Source organism: Brienomyrus brachyistius, unplaced genomic scaffold (genome assembly GCF_023856365.1).
Source record: "Brienomyrus brachyistius isolate T26 unplaced genomic scaffold, BBRACH_0.4 scaffold40, whole genome shotgun sequence".
Lineage (NCBI taxonomy): Eukaryota > Metazoa > Chordata > Actinopteri > Osteoglossiformes > Mormyridae > Brienomyrus > Brienomyrus brachyistius.
The window spans coordinates 1,142,584-1,152,733 of record NW_026042315.1 but is presented as its reverse complement, the minus strand read 5'-3'; the positions used below and the strand labels follow the sequence as shown (position 1 = coordinate 1,152,733).

The window sequence follows — 10,150 nt, the reverse complement described above, 5'->3', positions numbered from 1 at the left end:
ACTAACTTCCTTGAACCTTGTGAAGCATCCAGACCCCTGAAACTTTACTCAGTGTCCCAGAATGAAGACCAAGCAGGCTGAAGCAGCTTTTAGTCTCTATGCTCCCTGTCTATGGAACAAGCTTCCTGAAGACCTGAGGTCTGCTACACTGTCAGTTCATTATAATCAGGGATTAAAAGGTTTTTGTTGCTGCTTTGTTTCAATAAATTAAATTAGCAGGAGTTTAGTCATACGCTGCCTCTACAATCTCACTTCTTTTTAGTTAACTGTTTATTTGTGTTTTGGGCTTTTAGACTTTTTAAAATTGTTTTTTAAATTGACAATGAACGTGTTTGTAAGTCCCACACCAAAGTTCCAAAGTACCGAAAAAGTACCCCAGCTGCAATGATGCTTTTGGTACTGGAACTTCTGGTACTGGTACTCGACCGGAAGTTAATGGAAAAGGGAAAGAACCAAAAGTACCGAACCTGGTGCAGTGGAAAAGCACCCTGAATAAACTTGCCTTACTTAGCAATTGGATTTAAAGTCCACTGAGATAAAAAGCTCATGTAAATGTGAAAGACCAGGAGGCAGCAGGAGAGAGAAAGAGAAGCTCCACTGGCAGCAGAAAACGAAACACAATAAAACACACTCCACCTCATACAGGGAGAGAGAAGCGTGTGTGTGAACAGACTCACAGTGTAAGAATTCTGCTCTGGTCCTGGGCACTAATACCGGTAGGACGGTGTCTTTGGTAACTAGAAGGAGACAGAGAGAAACAGGGATGTGAGTAAAAGGAATTTACTTGTGGGAGATGGACTTCACTCACTGTGGAGATAACAGCAGTGGGGTATTATCATTATGAGGGACAATAACAGGCATTTTAACAAACTGCAAATCATGGTAAGTTACACATAATACAGATTTTTGGTTTCTATAATGTAGAAGAAACATATTTCATGTGATCTGGGTTTTGCAGCCAGTAGAATGTGAAGCTCTTTCACCAGTTATCACAAAGATTTAAACTTATTGTAAACAAACTGACTTGGTCACACAAATGTGAGGCTGACTGTACTGCATACTCTCTCTGCATGGAACACATCGGGGGGGCAATTCTACCCGCAAAGTCCAGTGTGTACGCAGGTCTTTGGGGTAACCTTTAGGTCAGCTGTTCAACCCCAGGTGTGAGACCCTTCAGCCAATCAGTCCTCTAATTAGTAATCCAGCAAAAGCAGCCCTTTCTGGGTAAGATTGGCCAGCCCTGGTCTATATTAACATGAACAGACTAGAAATGTATTAACCTGGTGATGGATCTCTGCCATTTTCATTCTGCAAAAATTCTCCAGTTGATCTTTCAGCTCAGAAACCGCCTTCCTCAAATTCCCAAAATCAGATCTGGGACTGACAGAGATTCTGGGTCCAAATCCAGCTTCAGGAGTGACAGGAAGAGCCTGGCGCCTCTACAGACACACAGTCTGATTAAACAGCTTCATCAATACAAATGTGTATTGCAATCTAATTAACAGAACCATTAACATCTGACCAATGACAGACTAGCTGAAATACAAATGACAATATGCATCCATTTGAATACTCTGGTTTTCTTATTGCCAAAGTAGCTGTTCTGTTACCTGGAGGAAATGGATGTGATCTTCTGTGTGTGAAAGCTGCTCCAGCTCAGAGTGTCTCCTCTTCAGTTCATCAATCTCCTGCTTCCGTCTGTCCATGTCTCCTTCAGCCTGACTCACTGCAGCCTTCTCCTGATCTCTGATCAGCTTTGTCACCTCAGAGCGTCTTCTCTCAATGGAGCTGATCATCTCAGTGAAGATCCTCTCGCTGTCCTCCACTGCTGACTGTGCTGAGCTCTGTTGGTGACACAGGGAGCAGAGGACAGTAAATTACAATTGGCCCCTTTTGAGACTCCAGAGAGCCTCATTGTACAATAGAGATGTGAGCTGACAGGAGGTATAAAAACAGCACAGGGCTGAGGTTTGGAGCATCACCATGCTGGACGCCTCAGGTACTGAAACCCAGCCAGCACTGATTGGAAATGATCGCTCATTAAGCTCATACACTGTCAGCTGCAGGGATTTGGCAGAGACTGGTGGCTGTATGGGGCAGGTTGGTTGTCACCATTAGGTCTCAGTTTAATAGGTGACTTTTTTAGTGGTTATTTGCATTACGCTGGGTTGTGAAAAGTTGCATTTTTCTCAAATAGGCATTTATGGTATTTTTTTAAATAAATAAGCTACTACTGCTGCAACACTTGGTTAAACTCTGTAATCTAGCAACTTTATCCCACTGACCCAGAATAACCCACAGCAGCATTAATTTGATTAATCCGCACAAGTCTGTAAATCTGCAATCTGTTGAATCTGAAAGAAGATACAATATGATCACAAGCCAGCTGTTATCTTCTCCTCAGGTTCATACTCACTGTGAATGAGGCCACAGCCTCTCTCAGCTCCTGCAGTTCCTTCTCTCTCATCTGAATTCTCTGCTGAAATTCCCTCTGTTTTTCACCCATTTGTTTCTACAGATAGGAAACAAGACGACAAAACAAGTTTGTTTCATTAGCTGAGATCACATTCATCAATCATCCTGCCCAGGGTGGACCCCATCCTTGGGCCCTATGTTGCCTGGGAAAGGCTCCAGGCACTCCCCCTGACCCTGACCTGGATTACCGGATAGGAGATGGATGGATGGATGGATGGATGATAGATGGATGGATGGATGGATATATGGATGGATGTTCATTAATGATTTATTGACTGTAGGTAGGATTCAATGGACATAGACCCTTTTGTCCTGTTTCCACCTGGTATTAACATGCATCCTGGGTGATCCAATCACAAGTGGACAGCGCTAATTACCCAGGACGCATTGAAGATACATTGAGATCCGATCACTCAACCCACATTGGGAGGTGGTCTGGGCTGCATATGGCCACATTCTTATAGCAGTGTGAAGGCGAATGTGTCCTGGGCTGCACTGCAGGACCGGCTACTCAACTGGCGTCCTATTAGATTGATGTCAGATCGCATGTCAGTTGATAATGGGCCACTGTGTATAAACTGCACTGTGAACAACAATAATGCATCTTTTCTCCTGCGACCCTAAAAACTCTGAATCCGCTGGGAAGTTGGTTTAATATTGGACTGTTTGACCCATTCATATAGAAACTGTGTCAAAGTCTGCATCACTGATGTTCCACGCAAATTCAGAAAGGAAAATGTGTAAAATGGGATTCATTAAAGATTCTTCAGAATTTGAACATATCATATATTTAATGTGCATGTTGGGGCGCAGCCTGGTGCAGGCAGGGAAACAAGGTGAGGATCCACTTAAAAGCTCCAAGACAAAGGGAATTAAGGAGACTGAACCAAACTGGAAAGACACACAATAAAGGAACAATAAGGGGTCAAAACTCACCAGGGAAAAAGTAGCTAAGAAAATGACACGTAGACTAACAGAGGGAATGGGGCAGCTAGTGATGTTAAGCTTGACAATAAAAAAGCGATTCACTACATTCTGAAGCACAGCTTCAGTTTCTTTCGTTCCACCCTGAACACGTGACCATGGTCATCTGAAGCTTCATTCTGCACTCAACCATGTGACTGCTTTGGAAACTGAAAATGTGGAACAATCCTCATTACCGGTTTCAAACCTGTTGTACAGCACATATTTCGGCGTACACACACACTGCAGCGTAAGTTTTAATCATCATAATAATTTAATAATAATAATAATTATTATTATTATTAGTCATTATTGTGTCCAAGGTTCAGTTTAATTGTATGAATACATAATATCAGATTTTGGTGAGGGTATTACCCAATAATCTGTATAATTTTCCCAGTATAGAGACCAAGAAACAAATGATTGATGAGGCTTTGGTCAATATGCACAACCCTTCACCATAGTGGATAACGCAGGATTTAGGGAGGTTGTGGGGATCCTGGATCCAACCTACATTCTCCCATCCAGGCAAACATGAAAGGGTTTAGTGACAGAAACATTTAAGATAGAAAAAGAGAAACAAAGGAAGAGGTGAGAAAGGCCAAAGCAGTAAGACTAACATCTGACAAGTGGACATTCATACATATGGAAGCTTATTTAGTAGTCAAATGCCATTTTATTAATGATAAGACTGAGCTGTCGACCTTATTATTGGGAGCAGGAAAATTCCCAAAGTCTCATTCTGCAGAAAACATGGCTGCAGTTGAGGCAGCCTGATGGAGGAGTGGCGAATACAGAATAAAGTCCGATGGCTCACACTGACGCTGCACAAAATGTGATTGTCTGTGTCAGACACACAACCTGCATTGCCGGTTTCTGTAGCCAATCTAATGCTCAGGCTGCTGTAGCGAACTAACAAAGACAGATGTGAGACAATTAACCAATAACAAAAGTGCAGGGAAAACAGGCAACAAGTGCAGTAACTTATATTAATGAACACAAGACTAGGAAAACTCCCACAAACACTGAAAGTAAGAAACACACACAAGGAATTCAATACTTAGAAAGTACAGAAACATGTGGAACATAATAAAACAAGGCACAAGCTTCACAAGCAAAACATAGAACTAACAAACACTGGGAAGAATAGAAAAGCAATAATTAAATGAAAGAGGTGAGGTTGGTTCCTGACCTGTCTCAAACCCATAACCAGCTGGTCCCAGCCTCTGTGTCACACACTCATCCCATTGAGCCAAATGCAGCCATGTGGGGAAAAGGAAGAACACACTAGGGCCAAAGATGATGAGAGGACAAAGGGGATGTTTGTGTTCAGTAGCCTAGCAAATGGATGTGTGAATAAAAACATATAATAACAGTGTAATTGTTTATATCGTTTTATATTGGGCTGTCCGGGGGCTTGAATTCCTGGTTAGATATTCAGTCCCACTCCAGCCCTGACTACTTTTACTTCATTTGTTCCAAGTCAGACATAATTCAGCATATCAGACAAAACAATGAACCTCTTTGTTAATATTTTCATAAATTTTGAGCTTCACTGGTTATCACTGAAAGCCAAAATATTATCCTATGGCAACCAACACAATGCTTTAAAGGTTGAACCCTTTAACCTTGAATAGAAAAGTATTAATCTACGTACATCTTAGTACCGAAAGACCTTTTTTAACATGTACATTTGTACTGTGTTGATGTAGGTAAGGTAAGGTAAGGTAGGGAGGTAAGGAGCACACACTGAGTACAGTGCCTTACCGCACCCACCACACGACGAACCACCTCAGGGATGAGAACCTGAGTGCAGCCGTGCAGTGGGTGACACCTCAGCACCACACCAGTCCCAGTGGAACAGTGTGAGTTTTATCCGGTGGCTGCAGTGCCAATCCTGCAAAACACCTCCTGATGCAGTATAGAAATGCATGGCGATAATGTGAAAAGTTAAACTTTATTGTGAAAATAATATTTTATAATAATAATTGTCTAATGAAAATCGCAACATTATTACGAAACAATAAATTGTCAAATTTAAAAATTATACATAGAAGACAAGTGTTATTATGAAATATAATTTTATGAAATTTATGAAATTTTATGAAATTATTTAAAAATAAAAGGATACATTATTGAAATATTTATCATTTTATTTATATTTTTTGATATACTTATTTATTTTATTTTGAGTGTCATGGCGTCCCGTACAAACATCTTCGGCGGGCACGGCCTTACTGTACTGTGGCTCTAGTGAATTCTTCTGTACTATGAAGGGTTACTGGCTTTTCGGGGTAACTTGTCGGATGTAAGGTACCACAGTTTAAATGGACTTCATATTCGTTTACTTACATTTTGCCCAGACTACCTTAAATCCGACAAGCTAGTAACCCCGCTAGTAAGACCGGACAAGTAGGTCATGACAACTTTACCGAACCAGACTTGATCTGAGTGTTTCGTAGCAATTACACGAACAAGTGTTAAGACAAAATCCATTTATTTAAAATTAACTTTTAGATAATAACAATAATTGATACTTTCACTGATCCCTTTGGGGAAATTGTTTTAGATAGAAAGGGGAAATTCTTTTAAATTAGCCTGACCTGTATCTCCGCCCTTCCTGTAGCAGCTGAGACTGTATCATGGCCTCTGTGTTCATCCATCGTACAGAGATAACAGATACACTGCTGGTGGGTACGGCAGTAGACCTCCAGCGGTTTGTCATGGTGGGAACAGACCTTGTCCTTCAGATGGCCGATGGCATCAATGAGCTTGTGCTGTTTTGCATGGTGGAGTTTGTTGTGAAGCTGCAGGTCAGTTTCACAGTAGGAGGCCAGACACACCAGGCAGGACTTCTTCTCCCAGTACAGACGTCACACTCCACATCTCCAGGTCCAGCATACTGGTCAGCAGGAGCAGCTGCTTGTAGTCCAGTCTTCTTCAGTTCCTCCACCACTTCAGCCAGCATGGTGTTTCTGCCCAGAACAGGTCTGGGTATGAAGGTCTGTCTGCACTGGGGGCAGCTGTAAACTCCAGCATGATCTTCCTGATCCCAGCAGCTCTTAATGCAGCTCATACAGTAACTATGTCCACAGGGAATAGTTACTGGATCCTTTAGTAGATCTAGACAGATTGCACAACTTAACTCAATTACATCCACTGCAACTCTGGCTTCTGCCATTTTACCACGAACACTGATAGGATTCAGTCTCGTTTTCTCTCACAGTCGTCTGTGTGTGACAGTGGGAGGAACTTCCTGCTTCTCAGACTGCAGCAGGTGCGGTTTTGGACTGAGACCAGACTGAGAAGAGCAGACTGGGCAAACAGTGGAGCTGCAGTTTATGAACAAAATAGTACATTATACAAACTGTACCCAAAGCGAACATTTATTTATCTTTTATGAGAATAACAGTTACTGACATTGTTTTTCTGTAAACAAACTATAATCCTACTCTTTGATTTTGTGCAGTAGATAGAAATTAGGTATAAAGGTATAAGAGAGCAGATCTACTGAGAATGAATTTCTGTGTCGGTTTAGAATCACGTTTGGGATCATGTGGTTTCAGGTGAAACATGCAGGGATGTGCAGTTATAGACAGACTGTGTCAGGATTAGACAGAACAAGCTTTGACAAGTGCTGTCAATGCACAGATTTGTTTTTTTTTACATTATTCTATATACAATATTCATGAAAATATATGTCATCTCTTCCTTTTCTTTCTGTGTGTTTGTGCAGGGAGTGTATTTATGTTAGGAAGGACAGTCAAGTTCAGAGTGATCATTTTAATCATCCAAAATAATTCCATACTCTAATAATGAAAATTGAATACTACTCTTATATTTAAGCCAAAAGTTAATGGACCAGCTTCAGCCATCCCCAGGAACAGAAAGATCATATATCAAAAAAGTATCCAACAAATTCCAATAATTGCAATACAGGGTTATGGGACACACACATCACAGGAAGCACAGGGCACAAGGCAGAGACACCCTGGATGGGATGCCAGTCCATCACAGGGCAAACACTCACTCACATGCTGAGGACAATCAAGAGACACTAATTCACCAAACTGCATGATCGTGGACAGCATGAGGAAACCTGAGGAAACCCACAGGAACACGGGGAGAACATGCAAGCTGTACATGCAGAACCAGGACTGGGAACCACACCCACAAGCCTGGAGGTGTGAAGTGAGAGCAGCTGGTCTGAAGTCCTGAAGGGAGCTGTAGCGCCATTTCTTTGGAACAGTGTGGAGCCGTCCTGCATTACTGCTTATCCTGTACGGGGGGGTGGGGAGCCTGGAGCCTGTCCCAGGTGGCACAGGGCGGGGGACACAATGGACAGGATACTAGTTTATAGCAGAGCACAAACTCACACATACAGACGCACACTAAGGGCAGCTTAGAGATTCCAATCGGCTGATCGCAGTTTCATGTTCTCCAAAGTAGGAGGAGAAAGCCCACATTGGAAGAACATGCAGACTTCACACGTACAGCAGTAGGGACAGGAAACAAGCCAAGAGACAGAGGTTACACCCCGAGACCCCACACCCCCCCACAATCACACATACTGTTAGGATTTATGTAAAATTTATATTTTAATGCTACAAAATTATGACTGACTATGAACTTCATATTCCAGAACTGTGTTGGAATCTATGCTGACTGTAAGAATGTTACCTTACAGGATTTACCCGTTTCTGTGCCCTGTACCTACAGTAAGGAGGTGTGATCTCTGCTCCTTCAAAGTAGACAGACTCACTCACATATGATTACAGTTCTAGTACATAGCAGATACTGTTGCTGAAAGTGGTGAACAAGTGAGGCAAATACAACAATGCAAACATGCCGCTGTCAAGGTGCTGCCTGGGCACTAGTGCAGCTAGGCTGGTATTTCTGGGCTCCACAGACATCACTGGTGGTTGGTGTCGTGGTCACCGGGGTGAAAGACTCGTGCAGCAGGTGTTTCTCAGACAACAAACAGGGACTTACTGGGATCAGGATGGGAGGCTATGGAACCGGCAACACATAAGGCACAACATCAGTGATCGAACTGGGGAACACAGGACCAGGAAGCACTTAAATGGAGGACTAATGATGGAAGAGACTGGAGACAGCTGGGAGTGTTTAACACGAGGGCTGGAACGAGACGTGAGACCAACAAGCAGCAAACATGGCCTGTTAGAGCCACGTCAGGGAGGAGGCGGGACATTTAATTACATTTTTATATAGTGCCTCACAGAGTTGTCCCAAGGCACTTTACATAGATGTGTAGTCATACATTACAACATCATTAAAGACAGTAATACACAACGGGAAAAAGGAAAGAAAGATATTAAATAAAGAAAGCCAGATGACAACGGAGGAGAGGAACCAAAAAACCCCAAGTAAGGAGAAAAAAAAGACCTCTGGGGGTCCATGGACAACTGGCTGCCCAACCCCCCCGGCAGACTAATATTACTGAGAACAGAAAAGAGTGGAGCTGCTTGCTAAAGGCCAGGTGTGAGGTGTGATTAAAGTCTGTCAATAAGCCTGTTCTCCACGCTGGCCTGTGTAGGGTGACACTCAAGGCTGCACCCAGGATGACACAGTTAGCAGGTCCAATTCGCAGTGTCACCCCTCCATGGGACAGAACCTGGACTCCAGCTGAGATGGTGCCCCCCCCGGGTAGCACCTGGAAATGTGGGGAGGCAGAGAGCATGGATGGTCAGAACATGCGTTGACACATAAATGGACAAGCATAGTGGATAAAAATGGCATTGCTTAATGTGACAGTACCCCCTCGCCCCAACCCACCAAAAGCATGCGCTCCGGCCATGAAGTCCAAAGGGGTTAGACAACAGGGATGGAACCAGACTGGACTCTGGACTAGACAGGGGACGACAGAACAGATGGTAGACAGGACAAGACCAGACAAGACTAGACAGAACACTAGACAGACAGCAACACCAGACATAAGAGCAGTTGCAGGACATCACTAAGGACATGGAGCGGATAAAGGAAAAGCTAGGAGCCACAGGTACAGCAGTCCTGTCAGACCCCAAAACAGGATGGATAGGTGGAGGGTCAACAAGAACAGGGGCACAGGATGCACAAGACAAGGAGAGATGGGGCATCCAGGGAAGACAGGCAAAGACTCGGGGCTGGGGACCCTCCTAGGGTCCTTTCCAGGTGAGGCTGAACTCCGCCGAATCACAGGACCAGAGGGTCTGGGAGGGCCAGCAGGGCTGGAGGACGTGAGGGGTTGGGAGGTGATGAGAGAACCGCAGAGCAGTAGGGCAGCAAGGAGACAACAGGACAGGAACAGGAAGATGACAAGGCACATACAGGGCAAGAGCAGAGACTGGCAAACCCTCTCTGGGAGACAGACATTCTGCCTGCCGCTTTCTTGGACTCCTGTTGATACTGGTGACCACCCAAGAAACTGGGACCAGAGTAACCGGAGTCTGGGATGAAGGAGGGACCACGTAGCAGGACCCAGGGCAGTCCAGCAGGACATCCTCTGGATCCATCTTCTCTGGGCTGGTGGCATGTGCCCATGGGACGTCAGGATAGAAAGTGGGCACCAGCAGGCCGTCAGGAGATGAGGTCGGCGCCGGCTGGACGTCTGGGGACATTGAGGTGGGTGCTGGCCAGGCATCAGGGGACAGAGAGGTGGACGCTGGCCTGACATTATGGAGCAGTGTGGCAGGTGTCGGCTGGTTACCAGGGA

General features: G+C 44.2%; 1 pseudogene; it reads right to left on the bottom strand.

Annotated features, from left to right (window-relative positions):
- Positions 1-239: 239 nt before the first annotated feature.
- On the bottom strand, positions 240-6,619 carry LOC125722574 (E3 ubiquitin/ISG15 ligase TRIM25-like; annotated as a pseudogene).
- Positions 6,620-10,150: the final 3,531 nt, after the last annotated feature.